Source organism: Microtus pennsylvanicus, chromosome 1 (assembly GCF_037038515.1).
Source record: "Microtus pennsylvanicus isolate mMicPen1 chromosome 1, mMicPen1.hap1, whole genome shotgun sequence".
NCBI classification, from domain to species: Eukaryota; Metazoa; Chordata; class Mammalia; order Rodentia; family Cricetidae; genus Microtus; species Microtus pennsylvanicus.
The window spans coordinates 187,185,131-187,212,086 of record NC_134579.1 but is presented as its reverse complement, the minus strand read 5'-3'; the positions used below and the strand labels follow the sequence as shown (position 1 = coordinate 187,212,086).

The following is a 26,956-nucleotide window of genomic DNA, read 5'->3' as shown; positions in this document are numbered from 1 at the left end:
GCGGGAGATTTCAGGTCCTATATTTGAATAAAAATAATAGAAACCTCCTCTCCAGCAGAAACAATTTAAGTTCTTTTCACGTTTCCCAGTTTCCTGGTTGTATTAAGTAATTACTGTACTGCCATGACCAAAATAAATGACAAAAATAACGTGGGGCAGGAGTATTTATTTTTGGCTCACAGTTTCAGAAGAGTCACAAACATTGTCACTTGGCCCCAGGAACTTGGACAGGACATCGTGATGTCAGCAGGGGCATATGACAGAAGTCGGTTTTCCACTTAATGGCAAACCAGAAAGCAGAGAGCAAGACAAGAAGTGGCCAGGGACTCCCAAGGAGGCATCCCCAAGTGGCTCAGTTCTTCTAGCTATGCTTCACCTCTTTGCTTCTACAGCCTTCCGAGGTAGTGCCACCAGGCGGAGAATAATCAGCTCAAATATGCCTGGAGCATGAACTTCATATTCAATGGGTAACATGGATCAGACCTGTTACATGCCTAAACCCTCAGTTATCGTATTTGAGGTTTTGCTGTTTTGTTTTAGATTATTAAGCTAGGCTCAAAGGATTGTAATTCCCCTTAGTGCTTAATTTAACAAAACCAATGTAGTCTAATGTGTTTTCTCCCTCCTTTGTAAGTGGTAAGTGCCATTCTCCACTCAGCTCTCACATGTATAATCCAAACACTGTCACCTAGCAAAGGAAAACTGAGAATCAGAAACTAACCTATATATTTTCAAATCCCCCAAACATCTACATTGCCATTCTTATGTTCTTTCCGACCTCCACACAGGCAAGCCAAATCCCACAATCTTCCCAAAGGTCTTCCCTCACTCCCAGAACCTGACAGAGCTCTAAACTGCTGTAGTCAGGGAGCTGAAACTTAAATGTCCCCAAATGCAACTACCAGAGAGTTCACGACTGACTAGGCTTGCAGGAAACACACATCTGAGTGGAAACTGCGTCTCTCATTTTCAGTCTAGAAATTCTCTGAAGATTGGAGCCCAATGGACTCATCTAACATCTTCAAATGCTTGGGAAATCATGCAGCCAAGCCAAATAATGAACTTCAAACTGAAAAGGCAAAGGATAAGTTTTAAGGATTCTACTCAAACATGAACGTTCACTCCTCTCCAAAAGCATTGTGTGAGTTTTTAAAAATGCCTTTAAACATTTCCTGTTGTTTCCCTACAGACTCAAGGGCGGGGAAACAGACCCAAGCAGAGAAGTTGTCACTCTTTCTCTGAAGTATCTTGGTGTGCTGTCCCACCATCTCAGTGTAAGAAAGGCGAGCTACCATATACAGCTAAGAGTTAGAGGGGATAGTAAAGGTCCTGTGAACCCTAGAAATGTGTATCTTCCATCTCCTTTCTCCAGAAGCACTGACACACAGTTGCCAAATAATTCAAAAAACTGTTGGAGAGTGAGCGAATCCCAGCACTGCTAAAAGGCTTCAGAGTTAGCAAGGTTCTCTAGGAATGGAAGGCTGGGAGTGGTGTTGGAACCTTTCCAGGGGTAAGGCTCACAGAAGCTACTGGTGAACAGCAGGGAATGCTACCTCTTAGCAAATTAAAGGAAACAAAAAACCATATATACTAATTAAAAGAAAATTTGTTTTTTAGAGGTTTCGAATTCATTTCTAGTGATGTAATTTTGTTGAGTTTATAAGGAGTTTTTGTTTAGAATGAAAAAAATAACTTAATGTCAATTCATCCCACCCCAACACACACACACACACACACACACACACACACACACAATTATTTTTAAAGACCTATGGTTCTTATCTGCCCTGGGTATTGATATTTTGAAAATACGAGATGGGGTCAATTTTCCACTCTTCTAAAGAAAAACAGAAAGTGGCATGATTGGAAGACTTCTTGATGTTTACCATTGGTCTCAAAAGTTCCTAATTCCCTTGTGCCAGTCTTTATGGCTGACAATAACACAGTTGCCTTTAGCGACTCTACCATTAGCTTAGAAGAGGTACGCCTTTAGGGCAATCATCTCTCACAGCAGAGAGGACCACAGCAGCTCTTATTCCTGCTCCAAGTCAACACTACAAGGTCCCATTCTATCAACGAAGCCATCAGAGCATGCAGGTGTTGCCTAGTGGCTCTCCCAGTGGCCCCAATTCTTTCTCCATTGTCACAAGGACACTACTCCCTATGCTAATTCTGGTTTTTAGAAATCATTTCTCTTTCATGTACAGGGATGCAGTTCCCTCTGAATGCAAAGTCCATAAATCTTTTTCAATACTTTTTTCTCTCTCTTGAAAGAAATGTCAGTTGTTTTCTGACTTAATACATTCTCAGATGCAGGAGAAATAAAGAATAGAAAATTCTAGACACTTCAAGTTTAAGTGTGCTTTTATAAATGTAACAACAATTGCCTTCAGAATAACAACATGGTTCTAGAAAAATGGGGTTTTCTTTCTCAACAAGGGATAATTTCTCAACTACCCATTTTTGAATTTCAAAGCATAACCAAAAGCCCAATGGTAGACCTTAAAAGCTCACCTGGAAATTCTCCCATGTTTACTTACAGCGATCAATATATATATATATGTATATGTATATATATATACATATATAGTATTATGTGTTGGTCAATGCTCAGACTCTAAGAACAGGTTTGTAAAAGAAAATGAAATGAGGGACCCTGGGTTACTAGGTCAGAAACCTCTTTTTACTTCAAGAACACAGTGTGATTTTAAAATCGCAGAATAGCATGGAAGATTCGTTTTGTATTTTTTTTTCCTTAGACAGGGAGCTTTTCTGTAAGAGCCTTCCTTGTCTTTGGGTGGTGGGTGGAGCAGGAAGGGCAGGAGGCGCAGTCTCAACTGTGCTGACAGTTCTCTCTGCATGCACACCGACCTGTCGAGGTGACGATCTAGTGCCAATCTGTAGCACCGGGGACCCGGCACTACTTCGCATTAAAAGTATTCCTTGCAAGGAACCCTGAGTGGGAGAACAAGGCATCTGTTTCAATTTATGAAAGAAATGGTCTCATAAATTCCCAACAATGCACTCCATTTAGAATCCAAAGGAACTTTGACAGATTAGCAACAGAAGCAACATTACAGAGGGGACAGTAAGACTGGAAGAGCCGGAGACCCAGGGACACTTGCTGTGAGACCGTGTCTTCTCTTTAGATCAGGGAAGCTGTATCCACAAAATAAAAGCAGCTGCCTACACAAGAGCTGAAGAATGACACCAATAACATTCCAATGTGTGTGGGGAATACCACACAACTCCACCCTTAGATGAAGAACCAAAGACAATTAGTGATTGGGTAAGTCAGTCTTTCCAAGACAGTGAGTCCCCCAACGAGTTGTCCAATTCCAAACGGTCATCCCTAATAACATGCACATATGAGCAACACTAAATGGGCTGAGCAGGTTTTATTTTCATATTGTAGATATACAGTTTTATGTATATATGTGTTATATAATATATGGATTATATACATAGATATAATATATATATATATCTGTAGTGATAATAAAAGAAAAGAGAAAAAATAAGACTTTTTTTTAAAAGTTTATAAAAAGCCACCATGTGGTTTTGAGTCTCTGAGGCCCTAACATGAGGCCAGGTTGTCACTCAGCTATGGAATCCAGTGTCCCAGTATGTAGCCCTGACACCTTTGCCTCTAACACAGAGGTTACGGTGACTCCTGAGCTAACCCATTGAGAGTGTTTATTACATGATCTTGTAAATGACATTCTCCCAAGTGCATGGGAGTCATGGTGGGGAACAGGTTCTTAAAAAGCGAGTCCCTCTCCAGAGGAGCAGGACTCTGTTTTCACACCCCTTTCTTCCTTATGGATAGCCAACATCCCTGGATGGTCATCACGAGATTTTACAAGTGGACAAGATGGAGTGGCAGATAAAAAGCCTCTCAGAAACCAGTGCTTCACCAAAGTACTCCAGAAAAAAAGCAAAACCAATGAGAAACTAACACTTCCAGGCTTTTGAAAAGAAGCACCCCCCCCCATAGAGAGAGAGAGAGAGAGAGAGAGAGAGAGAGAGAGAGAGAGAGAGAGAGAGAGAGAGAGAAAGTTCCATCAGAAAAATTTACAGGATAGTTGCATGTCCACAGCCAAACTCACTGATGCTCATCTGATCATCACTTCAAAGGTTTTCCTTGATTTTAGAGAGAATACATACATTTAATAATGCATCTAAGCAGAATGCTGCTCCTTTCTGAATCAAAGAAATGTACAATGAAAACTTTGAGTTGTCGAGGGAATTAATATTCCTTCTCACTAATTAAAACAGCAGGTGGGAGGATATCACATAGCCTATAGAGAGGCATGCTTTAAAAACTTTCACAATCAGAAAAAAATTCCCTAATGTGACAAACGCTTATAATTTACTAAAAACACCAGTATTCATGAAGGATACATGGATTTCTTATAAAAGCTGATTCAATCTAATTTATATGTACAGCACATATTTAAGGGTTTCTTCTTTTCTCATATTATTTGAGTAAATTATTCTCATGGATTTCTCTTTAATCATTTTCAGTTACCAAAAAAATTACGAAGAAAAAAAATAATCTGTATTTTCAGTGCCCACTACTTGCTGAGATTCATTTGATTCATGTATGTGTTAATCAATACAGAAAGAAAGAAAGAAAGAAAGAAAGAAAGAAAGAAAGAAAGAAAGAAAGAAAGAAAGAAGGGAGGGAGGGAGGGAGGGAGGGAGGGAGGGAGGGAGGGAGGGAGGGAGGGAGGGAGGAAGGGAGGAAGGGAGGAAGGGAGGAAGGGAGGAGGGGAGGATGAAAAAGATAAAACTAAAAATTAAAAGAAAACTGGAAAAAAAAGAAGCCTGGAATTGCACATATGACAGCTCATAGTTTATTGATCAAAGGCACAGGAAGCAGTCTGGGCCTAGAACTGAGTTACAGCTAAGGAAGCCAGATCTTCTGCTGTCACAAGGCATCTGGGTGTTCCACTAGTAGGCTTGTAATGGTGTGTTCAAGAATGTTTCAAATTCCTACAAAGAAAGGGGCTGGCTGTCCACTGTTGCTGCCTCTCCTGAGAGGCTAGCTCTCCAGTGTTGCTGGCTCTCCTGAGGGGCTGGCTGTCCACTGTTGCTGGCTCTTCTGAGATACTGGCTGTCCACTGTGGCTGCCTCTCCTGAGATACTGGCTGTCCACTGTTGCTGCCTCTCCTGAGAGGCTGAATGTCCACTGTTGCTGGCTCTTCTGAGGGGCTGGTTCTCCACTCTCCTAATGGACAAGCCCCCCACTGTTGCTGGCTCTTCTGAAGGGCTATTTACTGTTGCGGACTCTCCTTTTGCTTTGCCAACATTCTTAAACTTGCTGCCTCACAGCTCCATCCTCAAGCTGATGGGATGGTACTGCTGACTTCTAAGGAACCACAGAGGGAAATTCCTCAGCATTCAATGTTTTTTCTCTGCACTACTTAATGCTCTTGGTTGACGTTGGTGGGTCCTGAATCTTGAAATAACACCACCTTTTCTGTAGCTGCAGAATCCTAACAAACCCTGTGGAACTACTCTGCTAATGTACCTTAATCCGACAAATTCAATAATCCCTTTGACAACGTCTGGGGTCACAAGGTGTCCTGCACACAGTGGTGTGTTGCACCCAGTTTTGAAGAGCACTGCAGTGCCTCTAGTGACTGGCCTCCTGATCGGCACAAAGGGAGTATGGTGGGGGTCTGGAAAACCTGGTCATAATTGTATGGCTCAATGATGCCAAGAACACCGAGAAATAAGTTCCTGGAACTATGAGATGGAGACCACCATTTGCCTCAAAAATCAATCACTCATTTCAATGTTGATAGAGTAGAAGTGGCCTCTACTTAGTAACTACACTGCCAATAATATCATTAAAGGAAGACCATTCTTTTTGCACTCTTCGTTCAACTCTTCCTATTGTTGTAAAGGACAATTAGGTCTTATTTTTGCTCATTACATTCCCAAGTCTGTGACAGACACACAAGGCAAATAAGTTTCTGTCACTGTGCATAGATAGGCCTATTGGTGTGAGCACAGGGCAGTATCAATTCTCCAAAAGGAGGTAGGTGAAGACTCCCTAGAAGAATAGCTGCGATTGAAGATGGATTCAGAAAATAAGGGGAAGGGGAAGGAGGAGGAGGAGGAGAGGAAGATGAAAAGGAAGAGGAAGAAAGGAAGAAAAGAAGAAAGGAAGAAAGGAAGGAAGTACGTACGTACTAACTCAGTAAGAATTTCCCAGCCAGGAAATACATACATACATAGTGTCTGTGTGCAGAGCAGAGTGAATGAAGAAACACAGAGCCAGGAGTAGGGAACCGTCCACTTCAAGGCACCCACCACAACTCTTTACTTACATGACCTTTTATAACTTCCCCATCAGTTCTTCCAAAAAAGTTGCCAGAGATCACAAGCTAAACAGGATCTCGGGAAAGTGAAATCATTTGCCTCTTAGGAGATCATGCTCAAAGTTCTCTGGTGACTTTCAGATTATTCCTGGCAATGGACTCTTCCTGCAAACAAAAATCTTGAGAACAAGCAACTAGAAAAGTCACGAATGAACTCGATGCTTTTAAAACCATCTTTGAAGGAGCGCCACCCGGGGTAAGGCAGCCAAGTGGCAGTGGATTTTGGAAGCAAGAGGCTGGAGATACGGTCCCATTCAAAGGCAATCAGGAAGACTGGCTAAGCAGCCTTTCCATATTAAACTACAATTCGCCATTCCTCAAGTCCTACTATGGTACCAAGGGAGCTCAGTGATGAAACCCAAAGACGCTTGTGTAATCTTCAGGCTTAAAAACTTAATGATAAACTTTTCTTTTTTTGTCACAGAGAGGAAAAAGGATTGTTAACTATTTTCCAGATACACTATCAAGTCCTTATGATTGTCTGGCATAGGGCAAGGCTACTCAAGGACTGTCCTTGACTATTGTTACAGAAGACTGCTCTCATATTCTTGAAGCCACTGTATTTGAAGAAAGTTCATCATTGCTGGCACAATAACTCAAGGCTGACTGATGGCCACCCTCCACCTAACTTTAGCAATGGGCATAGATTTCTAAGAGGAAATCAACTTCCACAGACACACAAGTCCTTGCTCTTCTAGAAAAGAGCTCTGGTCCCTGCCTCAAGGTTCATCTTCAGGATTGCTTAGCAGATGGGAACAGACTTCAGGGGAGAAAGCAATAATTTGGGGAGGTTAGAATCAAAGGATAGAGAGATTGCCAATGCAGCATGCCAAGTCTAGTGCTGCCTAACACACTTCTCTGCTGTGGTTCTTTCATAACTATGGACACTTGTGCCAGGAGAAGACCACTGGTCAGTTTCTCTTCCAAGCACCTGTGCAAGACAAGAAAGGTGCTAATGGTTCCACCAAAGACTAACTGATCAACAAAAAGACCTAAAGCAGTTAATTCCCCCAGACTCAAGATCCAAGAACACTTTTAATTTGTGTGTGTGTGTGTGTGTGTGTGTGTGTGTGTGTGTGTGTGTGTAGGTCACAGGTTGATACTGGGTGCCTTCTGCCATAGCACCTTTTTAAGGTAGTCTCTCATTGAACCTGAAACTCATGAAATCAGCTAGTCCAGCCAATAAGCTCCAGAGATCCATTTATTTTCACTCAGCTGACCCAGAACCTAGGCTGCAAGCACATATAGCCAGGCTTGGCATTTATAGGGATCCAAACTCAGTCATGTTTGCAACAGATGATTTTACCAAATGAGCCATATCCCCAGCCTCACTTTAGGCTTTTAAATCATAACTTCAGAGAGTACTAGGGACATAATAAGCCCTATTAAGTGCTTTGAAACTTCATTGTATAAATTAGGTTAGTTTATAAATTTCAATATTTTAATATCCTAAGTTTTTGAAAAATGAATAGACTAGATTAGACTATTAGAGCGAATGTAAAATAAGTGTGGCTAATCACCTCTAATTGACAGTGCTCACACATGACTGACTTTCAGTTTCTGTACATTAGTTTCATGTACTTCTGGCGGCTCTTCCCTGGGTGTTTTCCTGCAGGAAAATGAGAACAAGAATATGATGTTCCCTTAGAGTTCCCCATCACATGAAGTAGAGTAAGCACAGCTCCAAATGGAGATGCTCAGCCCAAGTTCATCAACACGTTCCATTTCCATTTTAATGACCGCAAATGCACTCATGCTAAGTCTTCTGCTAGCTACACAAGCCTTTCTCTTTGAAATTATCTACTCTCCTTACAGTGTCCTAGAAAATCAATATTCTACTTAGAAATGCTTAAAAGGCTATTGGGTTAAAAACCCATGTATCACAAAAACAATACATGAGCTAATAATAAACATTCAAATGCTTTAGAAACTACAGCCCTACTACATTGGAAAGAAGTGTTCGAGTTCACAGTAGGAATGAATTATTGACCAATGTGAGTGTAGAATTGACCTTCAGATATAAAATGATATATTCTGTCATCATTTTATATCTGTGTGCCTGTTCTATTTTAATGGTGTCATAACTACCACAGGGGCTAAAACAAAAAGACTTGCCAGTGACTTCTCCTCACATTTTGTTGAAACTAAGGCAGACCACACCACAGGTTATAGTAGTAGATTTAGTTGGAGAGGGAAGCTGTACCAAGTCATCACAAACAAAGAAACATGTATAAACAAAACATGTATAAACACAGCTTTATTACATGACAGCAGTCATGTATCTTTTACTGATGACATCAAACCCATCTTTGCTCCTACCCATCCAGAAAAAAAATGCTCCAAAACACACTCCTAGGCTTAGTCTTATTCTATGGCTTCATTGATAACTACACCTTCCTGATGACTCACTGTTATGTCTCCATGATGAGTTTCTCATTTGTGTTCCAGACTCATCTGTCCAAATACCTATCTTCTTTTTCCTCTGTCCTGCTTCCTCGGCATCTTACATGTAGTGTGTTCCAGAATGGACTCATGAATAGAATTAGGAAGCCTTCTTCATCTCTGGCATGTACCACCTTCCTTACACTTGTATCAAGACCACGGAGTCTCCTGGACCACGGTTCTGTCCGTTATTGTTGTCTGCTAGGGCTGCATCCAAAGCCCATCCCTTCTATCCACTTCTCTGAAGCACCACTGCCACCATCGGTGATCGGTGTGGGAAGCTACTAACTCCTCCTGCATTTCTTCTTTCTCTTTCTTTCTTTCTTTCTTTCTTTCTTTCTTTCTTTCTTTCTTTCTTCTTTCTTTTTTTTTTCTCTGTGAAGTCCTGGCTGTCCCAGAACTCACTTTGTACCAGACTGGCCTAGAACTCACAGAGATACAGAGTGCTGGGATTCACAGCATATGCCACCATCACCCAGGTCCCTCACGCATTTGTTTCCCCTGATCTTTTACAACAAAATTTCCAGAGTATGCATATTAATTACTTATCTCATTGCTGTGACAATCACTGACCAAAGCAACTTCTGGGTTTGCTTTAGCTCATGGTCGGAGGGGCAGTAGATGAAGTCAGGGAGGCCACAGCAGCAGGGGCAGCAGGAAGTTGCTAACACTGCATTTGAAGACAGGAAGTAGAGAGCAATGAATTTCTCCTATTATACAGTCCGGAAAGGCAGCTCCCAGGATGGTGAGCTCCCAGAATGGCCCACATTTAGGGTGAGTCTTCCTACCTCAGCAACTCTCATCAGAGAGGCTCAGAGATTGGCTTGCGAGGTGTTTTTGTGTGTTTGTTTTATATTATCAAGCTGTCAATCAAGATTAGATATTACATGCACCTTAAATCAGTGCACATCATTTTTCCTTTCTAAAAGCCTTATGCTGGCCTTAGAATTAAGCATTAGATGTCGCCACTGCCCTCGAAAGACTCCAGATGAGTCCTTGACTTCTTCACACCACTCTCTTAGCTCATTCTGATCCAGGGCTTTCTCCCCCTGTCCCCCCCCCCAAATCCCACCAACCTCCTTTCTTTCTGAGCTCTCCTGTGTAGATCCCCACTCCACCTGCCTCTTTTCTTCTCCAAAGTCTCAGTTTCTGTCCCAATCTCAGAGTGTTTCTAGGGAGTCCGTCTCTGGCAGATTTCATGGCAGTCATCATATTGATCACATCATTATTTATGGTTTGTTATTCTTGCCTCTACTCCTGAACTGTATAAGCTCCCTGCCCATCAGATTTTTCAAGCACTACCCACAGCCATGGCTGCAACCCCAGGAGCTCTGTCTGGGTCTCTGTTGGTGAAATGAATACTGGTATAAGGTAGTTGTTCAGGGCATTGCCCATAGTTTCTGAAAAGTCATTAACTTTGGTCTACATGTCAGGTTTTTTCTTTCTTAATTCATGCCTGTCACCCACTGAACTGGAGGACAATGATTAGGAGAAAGGCCTTGCTGGTGGCATGTTCCCACACTTCAGTTAGGAATGAAGGCCTTTGGAAAAGTCAACAGGAGCCCCAAATTTCAACTTTCACACTGTCAGGGTGTCAAGGCACACTCCTCAACCTACAACACAATTTCGCTCACAAACAAATGAAAATACCACCAATTTAGCAGTGTCTCTGTGCTACTCTTGCTTCAAGGTCTTTATCAGCATGTCACTCAGTGACATTTTGTCTAAGAACCTTGGGGTAGAGCTCAGTCCCATCTGGCAGGACAAGAAATCCACAGGCTGACACGGGCTTCCTCTTGATGCGTGGCTCCCTCTGAGGCTGGTACCAGCTGTGGGGATGGAGAGCAGAAGAGTTTCTGCTCTAGATGAAGATTCCAGGGTTGTTCCTCTGGAGACAGCCTGTGGTTCCCGTCTGGTTACAGCAGTCTCAGTGGATGCCTACACAGTTCTGTGGCACTGGTCTCCAAGGACTTCAACATTCTAAGACAACTGCCCTCTGACACTGTCTCTTCAGCAACTCTGCACTCCCCGCCACACTGTCGGAAATACGACTCCCCAATATATCCTAACAATTTCTTCCTCGCTTCATTAGGGTCTCCGTTGCATGTCAGACCTCACAGTGATCTCTCTTCATAGGTTAACAGGATCCCCATCACAGTACTTTCTGTCCCTAGACCCTGCTTTATTCCTTTCCCATTATAACAAATCACATATGTGCTGTCTCCTCCAGCTGGAATAGAAGGGTCATAGAGAACTTGGCTTCCTGCAGCATTTCCAGGACATAGGAGAGTAGACGGTGAATGCGCAGAATAAACAAGCAAAAGAAAACAAGAGTGACCCTCTGATAGGAACTGACAACCGAGCAGGGCTGAAACTTCAACCCCGAAGTTGCAGAGCATGTGAAGGACAGGGTGGTGGGGAGACTTGGGGGCTGTTCCCCTATAGGGAGCCAACGTACAGCCTTGTAGAACGAAGATGAAGAGAGGGCTAGGCATGCAGGCTTGTGAATAGCAAGAGTCCCTGGGTCTGGCGAGCATGCCAGCTGCTGCCTCTCCTGTCAAATGAACCCATCAGCCTCTGGCAGCCATGGCAGGGGATCCCCGGAGTAATACCCACAGAACAGCGGATCTGGGCACAGGTGGCATTGTTATCTGGAGAAGGGTGCCCTGCGTGGCCCCTTTCACGTATCTTCTGTAAGACGACTTTTAAGATCACTTAGCAGACTCGAAATGGCAGCAGCGGAGAATTAAGCCACATCTTCTGCCACTACTCCTTCCTTTTAGACTTAGACTCAAGGAGTCCTGTGTGGCATCTTGTTCTAAGTCTCAGTCCTGCTGAAGACATGGTCTCAACTGCTGGTTCTTGAGACCGAGGTCCTTCGACAGAACCTCTTAATCTCCTAGCACAAGTAGAGTGGGAAACACTTAGTATTCGCTCAACAAATAGCAGGTACCGCCTAAGTCTATTTTAACACATCTCCTGAAAGACACTGAGCTAAATATTCATTAAGAAACATCACTGGTTATACTGAACCCTCCTTTAACACTCGGATCTGCAGGTGTTAGCAGAGACATTTTAACTAAAGGTCAATTCTAGGATTGGGAATCTCAGAGGATAAGTAATTTCCACATGTTGAGGAAGATATGACAGGACCACGTGATGCTAATGAAAACTTTTTTAAGTTTTATTTTCATTTATTTATCTTTGGGTTTTTGCTGTTTCCTTGTTTGAGATATGGTTTCTCTGTGTATCTATGGCTATCCAGGAACTTATTATGTATAACAGGCTGGCCTTGAATTCACAAAGATTCTCCTCTGCCTCCCAAGTACTGGGATTAAAGACATACAACTCCACATTCGGTCCCTAAAACCTTTTTATAAATATGGATTTCCCAAGGTTTCTATTCATATAGATGTGAAGAAATACCCATGGAGTGCTGATGGTTTCTGTGTGTTACATTTTTATTTTCAGTATTTTAATTTTTGACATTTCAATTGCACTTTCCTGTTACTATGGAATTCAGAGTATAGTTAATGGATATACATTTTTTTAAACAATGGAAATAGTGTATTTTAAGTGTGAGTTCATATTCCACTATGATTTTTTCTTACAGTATAAAATATTTTATATAGTTAGTTTGGCAAACATTTACAAAATGGGTATAGTACACAGGCATCATGCTAGGCAAAGTTAAAAATAAATGTTTCACATTATTAAAAGCTCTGTGACATGTTGAACCATCATTGCATCTCTGAAATGAAGCATACTTGGTCATGGTGGATGATCTTTTAATGTGTTCTTGGACTTGGTTTGACAGTATTTTATTGAGTATTTTTGTATCAATGTTTATCGGTGAAATTGGTCTGTAATTCCCTTTCTTTGTTGGGTTTTTGTATGGTTTGAGTACCAGGGTGGCTGTGGCCTCATAGAAAGAATTTGCCAGTGTTCCTTCTGTTTCTATTTTGTGGAATAACTTGAGAGCATTGTTGTTAATTCTTCTTTGAAAGTCTGGTAGAATTTTGCATTAAAACCATCTGGCCCTGGGCTGGCTGGCTTGCTTACTTACTTACTTTATTTATTTATTTATTTATTCATTTATTTATTTCTGTTTTTGGATGGTAGACTTTTAATGACTACTCCTAGTTCCATAGGAGATATATATATATATATATATTAGATTTTTCCAGTTTTGTGGAGTATAGGCAAGGGGAACACTCCTCCACTGCTGGTTGGAGTGAAAACTTATATAGCTACTTTGGAAGTCAGTGTGGTTGTTCCTCAGAAAACTGGGAATCAATCTACCACAAGACCCAGCTATACTGCTCTTGGGTATATGCCCAAAGGATGCTCAATCATACCACAAGAACACTTGCCCAACTATGTTCATAGCAGCTTTATTTGTAATACCTAGAACCTGGAAACAACCTAGATGTCTCTCAACTGAAGTATGGATAGAGAAAATGAGGTACATTTACACAATGGAGTATTATTCAGCTGTTAAAAAACAAGGACACTATGAAATTAGAAGGCAAATAAATGGAGCTAGAAAAAAAATATCATCCTGAGTGAGGTAACCCAGCAGATAAAGACAAACATGGTATATACTCACTCATAAGTGGGTATTAGCTGTAAAATAAATGATAACTATGCTATAATCCACAGATCTAGAGAGACTAGGTATTATGGAGAGTACATGGTGGTATGCCCAGATCTCCCTTAGAAGAGGAAACAGATTTTGTGAGTAGACTGAGAGAGGGTGTGGATGGGAACATGAGCAATGGGAACGGGAGCATGAACAATTGGGGTAGGGGCATGGCATGGAGGGGGGGATTATGGGGGGAGACTGCTGGAGTGAGGGTGCACTTTGGGGTCAGGCAGAAGCCTGGCACAGGGGAATCTTCCAAGAGTCTATGAAAAGGATCCTAGCTTAGACTCCTAGCAACAGAGGATAAATAGACTGAACTGGTTGTCCCCTATGACCAGACTGGTGCCTGGCCCAGTTGTCATCGGAGAGGCATTATCCAGCAACTGATGAAGTCAGATGCAGGGACCCACAACCAAACCTTAGGCAGAGATGAGAAATCCTGCAGATGAAGAGAAAGGAGTGTAGGAGCCAGAGGGCTCAAGGACACTACAGGAAGGCTCACACAATCATCTAACTTGGGCTCACAGAGACTGAACTGACAACAAGGGAGCCTGCATGAGATTGTCCTAGGCACTTTCCATATATGTTACAGTGGTGTAGCTTGGTCCTCTTACGGAACTCCCACCAGCGAGAACAAGGGTTGTCTCTAACTCTTTTATGGGCTTTTGTGACCTTCCTCCTTACACCAGGTCACTTTGCCCATGATGAGGTGCTTAGTCTTACTGCAACTTGGTACTCCATGTCTTATTGCTACTCCTAGGAGACCTGTCCTTTCCTGGATGGGATGGAAGAGGAGGATATGGGGGCATGGAGGGGTGAATGAGGTAGAGGAACTGGAAAGGGAGCAGGGGGGAGGCTGTGGCTAGGATGTGAAATAAATAGATGAACAAAAAAAGCTCTGTGGTAGACTTCAAAGCTAGTACATTCTACTGAAGCTTTATTTACATATATATCAAATATGCATACCTATTCACTTATGCTAATTTATACATTCTGTCTATACTTAACTTGGAAGGTGAACATTGCATAACTAATGTCTTCAGCCACAGAGTGAGGCACAGCTCTTCTTAAACATAACTAGTGATTATAGAAAACTCTCCTAAACAATCGCTGCTTTTGCTCCTGTCCCGATAGTCATGATCACAGCGAGGTACCATTTTGTATTCTTTCCCTCAATTCCTGTGCTTCATTGCTCCACTGTCACAACCCAAAGCACACCCTTACCCTGGCTTCCCAATGATCTTTTATAAAATCTATACCACTCTTCTCAGACCCAGAGGTGGGCCTCGCATTGTCTCTCAGGTCTCAACTCAGATGCTCTAGCTGTCTGTCCTGACCACAATTTTGTGAGATTACTTCTTTCCTCTAGCCCTTCCTACTGCTTGAGATTGCCTATTTGTGACCGCTACTTCCTCCACGGCAAAGGGAAGTTCAGTCACCACTTTCATTTTGCTCCCTTCCCCATCTGCAGGTGCCAGCATACACTATTGATAGACTCACTTATTAATTAATGAACTTCCTGTTCAGTTCATACTTACTGCTTTAGGTATGCTATCAGAACCTTCACATCTTATCATTAAGAGAATAATAAATATATAGGATATACCTTTCTAGACAGATTTCTGTATCAGCAGTGTAGATATTCAAGCTGGGAGATGGATTACTTGATAAAAACACTTGCTATCCAAGGATGAGGGGCTGACCTTGATTCCCAGAACCCACATTAAAAATACTGGGCACAGTGGTGCATGCTTGTAATCCCAGTCCCAGAGAGGTGGAGCCAGGTAGATGCCTCGTGTTGACTGGCTTTATGACCTAGTCATATCAGTAAGCTCAAGGTTCAGTGAGAAACCTTGTCTCAAAATACAAGATGGGTAAAGATTGAGCAAGACACCCAAGGCTGACTTCTGGCTTTATGGGTATACTTGTGGAACATGTAAACACATGAACACACATGAGCACAGTAAGAGGACTCACATGTAACAAAATGCACCTACTGAATAACATTCTCTAGGCAATTATTTCTCAAATATACATAAATGATTTTGTCCACAATTGATTGAAGTGTATAAGACAGTTATGATATTTTCTTTTGGAGGAAAACTAAAATAATCTTTATTTAAGTTGCAGATTATTTTATGGGAAAATGGTAGCTGTTGGCAAGATGAAATTGACATTTAAAGCCCACCTCAGAATGATGGACATAAAAAGCTTAATAGTTCTCATGTATAGTCTTAGGCAGTGTATCAAAAGAACAAAAAAAATCTATGGGGGTTTAAGTATATTCCAAATCACCTCTTCTTATGATAAAACCCAAAATTCACATCTTAAAAGTCAATGCTATATCATGGTTAGTTTTTCTTTGGAAATGTACAGAATTAGAATCTTCAAAACTCAGCCTCATTGTTTGTTTTTTCTTGGGGAAAGTCAGTGAGCAGAAACAGTCATCAGGGAAGTCCTGGGTGTCTTCACATCCTTCCTTCCAGGACAGTCTTGCCCCAGTCATGTGCAAGGCACTCAGTCAGGAATAAAAGACACAGGCCTGCCCTCTCTTGGTCCCAGCTTTGTGAAATTGTGTGGTCATAAGCACATAACGCAGGGTCTCCTGGTTAGCTTTAACCGTAGCAGTTTGACACAGCCTAGAATCATCTGAGAAGAGAGCTTAAGTTGAGAAATTGTATGTCTGTGGGGATTTATTTGTTAATGAGGTAGAGGGTCAAGCTCACTGGTCATCGTCACTGGGCCAGCCTCTCTGTGGTCATCACCATTCCCTGGGCAGATGGTCCTGACCTATATTAGAAAGCTACCTAGCTAAGCAGGAGTCTGAGTGAGCCAGTTAGAAAGCAGCATCTACCACAGTTTCTACTGTGTTTCCTTAGCTGTGTGGTCAGAGGCAATGCTGTGTGGAACGGGAAGCTGGTTTGGCTTCAAGTGCGTGCTTGCATTCCTACCCTGATGTCCTTCCGTGATGGATTGCACTCTGTAAGTGGAAATAAATCCTTCCCTCCTCTAAGCTACCTTCAGTCAGGGTGTTTTATCACAGCAACAGAAGGAAGCTAGCACACGGGACATGGTCAGAATAGCCCAATATCCTGGAACACAATACCAAGGTTACAGAGTGCAGGTTCAGGTAGTGGAACCCTCAGCCTCCATCCCTTTTATCGCAAAGAAGGTGAGATTACTTACTTTCAAAAATTCATTTTTCCACTCATGCATTCCTATTTGGTCAGTAACACTTGTAACATTTTTAGTACAGTGAGAGCCTCACCACAGTGTTTGATAAATCTATATTCTAAAAGAACATATTTGGTAATAAAAGAAAGAAATCTACAATTGACATGTGCTATATATAAACTTGAAACCAAGGGTTCTTTTGTTTAAAAACAATGAATGAGGTGCTGGAGAAGCGGTGATGAGCACCAGTTGCTCTTGCAGGAGACTCAGACTCAGTTTCCAGCACCCACATGGTGGCTCACAACTGTCTGCAACTCCATTTCCCAGGGATCTGATCCAGTGCCCTCTTCTAGGCTCCTCAGGTACTGCATATGTGTGGTGCACAGACAAACACGGTCACAGGCAAACATCCATATATTTATATTACATGTATATATCCCATATACATATATATAATATACACACATGCATGCACACACACATATCATTAAAACACAAACAAAAATCAATCAGGTAGGAAGGGCGTGGTGAAAGGCATGTCCCTCCTACATCAATCACAACTTCACTTTCTATGGTAATCAGTTAAATATTAAATATCAAGAGTCTTATAAATGTATAGCCTCTCTTGTAATTATCCCTCCACATATTTTACTTAAATAATCTACTAAAATGTTTTTAGATTTATTAATGTACATAGGTATGCGCATGTGTAAGTGTGTGCGTGTGTGCATGTGCTTGTGCGTGTAAGTACCAACAAGATGGCTCAGAGACTAAAAGTACTTGTGCTTAAACATGACGTCCTGAGTTTGATCTCTGGTATCATAAAGAGGCAGGAAAGAATTTACTCTAATGTTGTCCCCTAATCTTCATATGAAAACCATGACATTCATGTTCAGACATATACAGAGAGAGAGAGAGAGAGAGAGAGAGAGAGAGAGAGAGAGAGAGAGAGAATCTATATCTAATAGAATGCAAACTAATGCATAGCATTCTTTTAAAACTAAGGAAATAAAATAGTCAAGTCTGATGACACACCTTTAATCCCTAAACTTGGGAAGCAAAGGCAGGTGGACCTCTTGTCTACATAGTCAGTTCCAGGCCAGCCAGGGTTACAGAGATTAGACCCTGTCTCAAGGAGAAAAATAAATTATCCTGCTAGAACAAAGGTTTCACCAAAGTACTATTTATAATGCCAAATGTTTGGAAATAGCCTTGAGGTCCATGTAGAAGGGTATGGTTAATAAACCATGACACACACCATGTAACCCAATATTACACAGACATTATTAAAGTTGCCCAGAATTTGGAAAGTATTAAACACATAAGGCTAAGCAAACAGTACAGGTTGTAATATTAATTATGGAAAAAACTCATTAAAATGAGAAGAAGAAAATGCCAAATGTTCCGGTGCTTTTGGGTTATAGGATTATAGTTAAGATTTCTCCATAGATTTTTAATCCTTAATGTGTTTCCAAAATTTTAATTAAGAGTATGCTTTACTTTGCAATTAAAAGCAAAAATAATTCTTCAGAAGTAACCATCATATTATAAATATGTGTACATGTGTATGTTCTCTGGGCCCATCTGACTCTCATTACTAATAAAGGCAAAATGTGTCTGACACTAAAAATCTGCCTAGATGGAGGACTGAGGGATTTTTAATTCATGCCACATCTCAGCCTAAAGATGCTGAATTTTAAAAAGGAAACGTTTTCTTTTCAGCACCTCTGGAATTAGTTTTACTTGGGTTTCATAAAATTCCAATATTCTCACTTGCAGCTTTAGTTTATTGTGCTGCAATTGTTATGTATGTGACTCTCTTACGATGCTACGGGACTTGGTCCCTTACCTCAAGAACCTCTTCATCCAGTGGGAGAAGAACATGAACATTTTCTGACCTGAGTAATGACAAAATATCCCCTGATCATTCAGTATTGAATGATTGTTACTCTGTGTGTGTGTGTGTGTGTGTGTGTGTGTGTGTGTGTGTGTGCATGCACATGTGTAGGACAGAGGTTGATATCAAGTGTCAATTGTTTTCTATTTCCTTCCATATTATTTTTTGGAACAAGGTCTCTCGTTGAACCCAGAGATCACCAATTCGGCCCACCTGGCTGGCCAAGCAAGCCTCTGGGATCCTTCTGTCCTTGTGCTGAGACTGCAGGCATGATGGGGATACAAACTCATGCTTGTGAATCACATTTCACTGACTGAGCCACCTCCTCCATCCCAACCACTGCTTCTATTAACGCCAGGGTTTCTTCTCTAGCAATAAGCATTATGGAGACACAGAGGCACAGCGTTATCCCCATCTCAATCTCCATTCCCGAATCACTGAATGCCTGAACAGCAGCCAAAACCGTGTCAGTGATGCCCAACCCTCCCTTACTGAGACACCTCACGTTCCCCTGTGCACATTCTCCCTCTTTTTAATGAGCGGTAAATAATTTGTTCAACCCCAGGGAAGTTCCTGGTGATTTCTGGCTGCAGAGCACCAAATGCCCTCTTTCTTCTCCCGCTGCTCTTTTTTCTCCTCTGCTCATGCACAGCCCCACACTTCCCTCCTGCTGGAAGCCTCTGGTGTCTGACCTGCATTTCAGGTCCTTTCTGTCGTAGCATTTATGCTGAGCTGCTGCAACTGTGTGCTTCATAACGCTAGCCAGTTCTGCGTTCTCCGTTACTATGAAAAATTCCTTGAACTTCACTTTCTGAAATAGATTATGAGATTCTCACAAATAAGTTACTTTCATAAATCTCATGACTTTTCCTACACGCGCGTGCATGCGTGCACACACACAGTGGCTTGCACACACATCTAAATCGATAAAGCTTTCTTTTGTGTTTGTTACAGAATGGCATTATGCCACTCATATTTCATAGTACAGTCTTTCAAGCAGGACCTTCGGTGATACTATATAGCTAGAAGGTTCCACATATCTACTGTACTCAGCATGTCACTGGTTGCTTTCTCTCTCTCGGTCTCATTCTCTGTGTCTATTTCTTACTTTCCATCTTTCTAGGCAAAACATCTATATGTCTGAAGGTAACCTCAGACCATGCAGACCATGGCCATTGGCAGAGGTTTTCTTCTCTGTAACTGAAAGCAGTGACTAAAACTAACCTCTCAGGCATCTAACCTGCTGCTGTGTTCACCCTGCAGGGTAATAGGAACTCTCTACTGGTGGGAACGTCCTATTGGATAAATGCGTTTTGAAAAAAGCCAAACACGGTCCTGCTGGACAACTCTTTACATGGTCTGCTCTGATCTCATCCTCGCGAGTCTTAAAGGTCAGCTCTTTCGTAACCAGATGTCCGCAGGACTCCCCATTTCTCACTCAGACTTGAAGTTGACCTTGCCCTGCTAGGACCAGAGTGACTCCCTAGTGATTTCCAGATTCTGACAGATCTGGGATTTCGTGCCAGTTCCTTCAGATTCTTGTCTGGCTCCAGGAGTTCAGGCAAACAATATTAACCTCTCTGACCCTCATACCGTGGCTCTAAAAGGGATGTAGATCGTTCTTACACTTCCAGGACTGTAGTGAAGATTTAGTGAGATCATCTATATATAAGGTGCACGGCAAACACATTGCAAATGTCAGCTTCTCTTTGCACATAATGGCTGACAACTCCCCCCCCCCGAGAAGATGCCCATTCCATATTCTATTGATTTGCCTTGGGAAGATTTTTATAGTGGAGCCATATGGTCAAGTTCCTGCTCTCAGATCAACAATCAAACAGTAGCCTGTTCCATTGATCTGTCCACCTGTTCACTCTTCCGGTTTTGCCCCCATCCCTCACTCTTCCCATTATGCCAAGTCCCATACCAAGAATCTGTGCATGCGAGTACTTGGCGGGAGCCTCACCATGGCACCTGTCTGACAGGTCTGTGAGCAGGCACACTTGGCAACTGAACGACACTGATGCCTGGTACTCGGATTGCATATTAGAAAGTCTACCAAGCCTGCCATTCCATTTGGCCTATTACAATGTACCGTGACATTGGTCTTGAGCAATGATATTGCACAGACTGTGGCTATTAGGGCTTACCACTTAGTGCTCACAAAATTTTAACGTGGTTATTTGCCTGCCCCAGCTTTTGGCTTTCTCACTCTAGAAGGCTTTTCAGAAGCTTAAATAATGTAATGACTTAAAGCATGCTCGTAGCAGTTTAGGGCCGAGGGAGTGGGGGTCTGTTGGTAAAAGTGCTTGCTGTCATTTATGAGCACGAGAATTTGGATCTCCAGCACCCGTGTAAAAAGCTGGGTGTAGCAGCATAGATCTGGAGCCCATGCTAGGATCAGGAAAGGCAACAGAGACAGGCAGATTCTTGAAGTTCCCTGGCCAGCCAATCTAACCAACTGGTGAATAAAAATTCAGTGAGAGACTCTGCTCAAATATTAAGCTAGAGAAGGTAACCGAGGACGAAAACCCGATGTCCACCTCTGCCTCCACACACTTGCACACCTGCACACCAGACTTGCCTATGTGCAAAAGTACACATCGCTGTGTAAGTGAGAACAAGTACACATGGTAACAAGTGCACTGTTTTTATCTGGAGCATCATTTGCTTTGTGGACCACTCCTCTGTGATCTTCAGAGAACTGTCAGTCAAGAAGCAACCCTTGCCTTCCCATCTGACCACTACCAAAAACCACACATAGGAAGAGCATGGCACAGATTCTATCCCAGCCTACCACAAAGCACTCTTTACCATACTAGGGACTGATGCTGTGGCTACTGAAGCCTAGCACCTCAGAATCCTTCCGAAGAAGTATAAAAGGGACTTGAAAGAAACGGGATCTCTCTTCCTTACAGAGGCCAACTCAAAAGTATAGGTTTGGAGCTAATGAAAGTGACTTTCTCTTCGCAAAGAAAGACCTTGGGATAAAACTGATCCAGAGAGAAATGGGGGTAAGAAATGAGAGGAAGAATCTAGACAAAGTCATGTGCATCTCAGGTTCCACCAACAACTGAAGCAAGTTCCACTTTTAGACTTTCCGTTCACATCAGCCAGCAAATTCTTTTCGACCTAATCTAGTTACACGTGCATCTAATCAAATGAATCCTTGATCAACTCACAGAAATCTCAAGGGGAGTGATTGGCAGAGGGACTGGACCATCCTCTACAACACGCTGTTCAGAAGGAGGTGGTAGCAGATACAGCAGGAAGGGAGTTGCAGCCCCCCCCCATCTTCCTACTCTGCTACACTCCTGGGTTTTTGTTTTGGTTTAGTGTTTCTGTATAATTTCCTTTCTGGTGATAAAGTTTTCAAAGAATGACTTGTTCCTACACATGCCACCAACAATGCCTTGGTTCAAAGATCCTCGCCTTTATATAGTTTGTGGGTATTCCTTTTTTTTTTTTTTTTTTTTACAGTGCACTGGGAGTCCTTGGAATAGTCTCATCAAGGACCCAGTGATAAGTAAATCCCCATTCAGGAAAGGGGAAAGGAAAAGGGGGGCTAAGGGAGGAGAAAGCATGAAACAGGAGCCACCAGACTAAACACCATTGGTCAAAATCCAAGGCATCCCAGATGCTCTCAAACTCATAATTACACATTTTTGTCTTCTAGAATATAAATGGTTTTTCCCCAAAAAAATTCAAGCCTCCACTAAAGTCAGACATCAGGCTTACCTCTCGCTCCCCTTTTACTCAGAATTTCCAAGGCATGCTTAACTTCTCTTCTATCGCCATCAGTTCTGCGGAGAGGCAGTCGAGTGCACTTTGCTAGCATGTTTTGTAGCACCAGCCTGGCCTCCATCACCTTTCTGCTCTAATTATCTCTGGAGGTTGTTAGGAAAATCAATTGCTATTATTTGCGAAAACTCATGGACAACCATCAAAGACCGAGTGAAAGTTGGTGTTTGCACTTTGATTTTCCTGTCAACTGGGATCACCATGATGGAGCACATGCCCCAGGCTAGACTGCTTTCATTTCCAGCTGTCAGGCATTATCCTTCCCCCACACCCACGAAACTTATATCCCGGCTCCCTCCAGCCCTGACGCTACAAGCCGCACACCCTCACATTCAGATTTTTCTTCCATAGTCTTAATTCCACCAGAACTCATCACGTAGCATTATTTAGGAGAATGTAAAGGTCTCCCATCAGAGGTCACTCCGCAGAGGAGGACAACAGGAACTGGAAAGGCCAAACAACTTGTCCGATGCTACATTATCCGTAGCTAAGTCAAGATGACAGCTCCCCAAGCAGTGCCAGTTGGGATCTGCTTGAACTGCTCCGGAGCCTGCACCAGACTCCTGGTGTCCACAGACACCCCAATGCTTGATGTCTCCTGGTGTCCATAGACACCCCAACATTTGATGTCTCCTGGTGTCCACAGACACCCCAACACTTGATGTGCTTCAAAGCCTGGGCTATGTCTACCAGTCTCCTCCTCAGCAGCCTAGCTCCTGTCTCTGAGGCATGACCTCTCACCAAGTGCTCACTGGCCTGCTGAGTGTCTGGATATGTATCAGACACTAACAGACAACGCCCACCTGCAGTCCAGGGACAAGCAGATAAACTTGATACAACTGCAAGTCTCATATTCCTGGATAGCATCAAGGATTCATCCCATCTCAGGTTCATTTTTCTTCCCCTTACACAAATTCTTTTTCCAAATATACTTCTCTTGATAACTACAGCCTGTGCCGTCTCCTATTTAGGGAGAGGAACACTACAAGAAATATATTTTTAAACCACCTCGTATTTTAAATTCTACATTCTGGATGATAAACAATGTAAGAACTTTTGACTTCCTGAGAACACTTCCTTTTTTAAAATCTCATTTTTAAAAAGAAATGCAAAAAGTGACATTTGCTTGTTTTTGTTCTTATTTCCACAGGCAACATATGAGTTTCTTTTTCTTCTTATTGACTTTGGGTGAGAATTAGTGTAGCCAATCATTTCAGATTCTCTCCTCCCAACGTCAGTTGTCTTTCTAAAATGTGCAATGAACCATTGTCAAAATCTGGAAACTTTGAAAGTTCAAATGTAGCAATCCGACTCTTGGAACATTTAAAAGCATATCTAAAAATTGCACTACCATAAAAGTGACAAGGACAGCAATCCTTCCTCACCAGGGGCTCCTGAACATCCACTTCTTTCTGGTTCTAAGCATCATATAGATACTTTGTATTTACCTAGGCAAGCCTCAGAAGCAACAGGTTAAGTTACTCTGTGCCAGTCCCCTGGAACTAACATTCAGAGCCTTCCTACGTACCAGCTCTCTTACCGAAGGCTTTCCCAGCCTAGCTACAAAGATAATTATGGCCCTGGTTACAAATTATCTCATAATTATGAGATATCTGGTAGGGTTGTTAAAGAAAAGTTATAAACACCCAGTATCCATTTTTAAAATTCAAAATGCAACATTAAGTTGTTAAAGCATGGGGGGGGGCAATTTCCACTTAATTGGAAGCACTGGTTTTTCTTTCAGAAGACTGCTTGTTCCTCACTGAAGCTGTCTGAAAAGCAGATGCTTCAGTGGGGGGGACCAGCAGTGTGGAAATTAAGTGAGCCTTAAAAAGTTTCAAGATACATTCTCCTTTTCAGCAGAACGATAAAATGCCCTAGTAGCAACAGTCAAGTCAGAAAGGAAAGGTCATTTTATGTGTTTTCATCGGGCAGCAAATGGTACACCATTAAAGGAATCAGCTTTTGTGCCAATGGGTAACATCTACGAACAGAAAAAACTCTACGAAACTTGGTTTGACTACAAAAGGAAATTGTTCGATACAAATTGCATTTACCGATTCCTGAAATGGTCTCTGCTGTCAACCACTGAAGGTCGCAGAAGAAATGATGGTAAGAAGGCAAGCCAGGCATATTTAGTTTTGAAATACACCAGACTAAGGTGTACAGGGACTGAACCCTGTGACTCAAATGTATCTGCCCATGAGACCAATGAGCACAGGAACTGATCGAAGCTTAATTGTATCTAGGTATCTACATTTCTCTCTAACATTATCAATGCTTAGCCGTGAACAAAGAGTCACTTAACACACAAAAACACATACACTCATACTCACGCTCACACACACATACTCTTCAATTTCTTTTTAAGCAGCAAACACAGAATGCCTGCGCCTTCATAACACGCAGTGTTGGTGTGAACAATCAATTATTGCAAAACAATCAATTAAGCAAACCTTGTGAGTTCTTTCACTAAAGGCAGACAGACTCTGTTGGGAGAAGAGTCGTGCTGAATCGTACAGATAATTGTCTCTCCTCTTCGTTTTTCTTATGTAGACAAGACCACACTGAAATACTGTTCTAAGAACCCCTGCCCACACTTTGTTCCTCCATAGATTTTCGCCGTAGACATCCTCACAAAGAATGCTGACTCTGGAACCTAGACAAAGGAGGGTGTAGCTCGAAGGAGACAGAGACCCAGGCACTCGCCAACTGCTCACAGGCTGCCCCGCACCACCTCTCCTGTGCTCCAGGGACCAAGAAGTCTGGAACTGATGGCGGACTTGGTTCATTCCCCAAACTTTGGGAGTCACTGTTTCCCCTAACTCCGCAGGCTAAAGCGGAGGGGAGGACAGTGGGCTACAGAAGCCCAGAATACTGCTGCAGGGTTTGCCCACCCACCTCGGCAAGTCCCTCAGCGCCCTGGTGGTCCCCTCACCTGTCCTGAGCGCCGTGTCTCGGGGCTTCGGTGGCCTCTCGGGGTTCTTCGCTCCAACAGCTGTCGCGACGGTGTGCGCCTCTGGGGACCAGCGTGGGAGGCGGCGGGGTCGGGGGCGTCAGGCGGAATATGGGCAACCGCGGGCAGCCCCAGTCTCACACCCCATCCTCGCGGTGCTCAGGCTGAGGACGCCGTGCAGTCACCGCGGGAGGATGAGTCAGGCAGGGGTGCGGGCGCCCTGACTCGCGCATCTGGGGGACGCGGCCGCCGCCATCGAACGCGGGGAGACTCAGCACCCCTGCCCTCCCACAATACCGGTGGGACACGACTAGCCAGGCCAGAACGAGAGGATCGCAACTAAGGCGTCTCTGCCGCTGCCCAGAAAGACAAAAGGAACACGGGGCTCGAGGGAAAGTTTTGGGATCGGTTCCCGACGGATTCCAGCTCCTGAGCTCTCCCCCACTCCCAAGAGGAGGATCGGGGGCGAGGGCGGGGACGGGCTTCCCGGAGCGTCGCCGCCAGCCGGGGACCCAGACGGTGCCAATCGCACCGCCGCCCACGACCCGTGGGAACTCCGCGGGTCCTGCCGCCCCGTGGTGCCTGGAGCTGGCTGCAGGATCCGCCCCTCTCCTCCCGGACCCCAACACAGCCGCCCCCCTTTCTGGCTGCAAAGTTGCACTTCTAGAACCAGGATGGCGCTCACACAAAACCCATCTCGGAAACAAAGTATCTCTACGAAGAGCTCGGCTTAAGCAGAAGGCCGGCAGGCGGAAGCGGACACACCCACTCGCCTCTCACCCCCGCGGGAACACGAGCCGGAGATTCCCCACCTCTCCTGTCCCAATAAGAACTGGGGGTCCCCGACCCACTCCGTGTTTTCTGGAAGCAGAAGCCATAGGACCCTCGGCCCCACGCCCCTAGGATGCTTTCTTATCAGATGCAACCTGGGTGGGTCGGGGTCCCCCTGGCGGCTGCACAAGTGCTGTGCTCACAGAATCAGTCTTAAGACCCTCCCCTCCTCCTCAGGGATATTACAAGCCCTGAGCCCCCAGGGGATAAAACTACTTTAGGATCCTGGGAAGTTAGATCCGGTGGAGCGGACTAGTTGGGGAGGGTTCTGGGCATTGGGGGAGGGTTGGAGGAGGGACACAGGGCTGAAATGCATCCTAAGAATTAGAATGACTGAGTCTGAGATTCAGCTCCAGATTTCAAATCTAAGTAAGACTTCAAGTTACCCAAAATTATCAGTGAGTAGAAACCGTGTTTTATCCGTAGAATAAATTAATAGTTACCTGCAATTCTGCAAGAGACCAAAATGATGACTCTGGCTGAAGGTCAATTCAGGAAATAGAGTTTCATTCCCCAGCTACCGCATTGAAGCACACCAACCTTAGCTAGGCTATGGTTTTGTAAACCAGTGAGTTCCTTGGATGTTTTTAACTCATAGGCAAGAGGCAAATATTCTGCTGTGCTATGTAGCTATTGCAATGAGTCATCTACTGATCTCCTTTCTTAGCATCCATGCCAAAGGAAAAAAAATTCTACATTCAAAAATAAATGATGTAACGCAAGTTCTAGAGACCGGACAGGTCGTTAAGGTGTCAACCTATGGCAACGAGGAGAGACTGTAAAAATGGGCAATGGAAGGAAAAATCTTCTTACATCAA

General features: G+C 43.3%; 1 protein-coding gene across 1 annotated transcript in view; it reads right to left on the bottom strand.

The window, feature by feature from the left end:
• The window catches only part of Tmem200a (transmembrane protein 200A), a 77,096-nt gene extending 50,767 nt beyond the window's left edge, over nucleotides 1-26,329 (bottom strand). Inside the window, exon 1 of the mRNA XM_075947094.1 lies at nucleotides 25,290-26,329. The gene's annotated coding sequence lies outside the window, so the exon portion shown is untranslated. The remainder of the gene's footprint in view (nucleotides 1-25,289) is intronic.
• Between the last annotated feature and the right edge of the window lie 627 nt (nucleotides 26,330-26,956).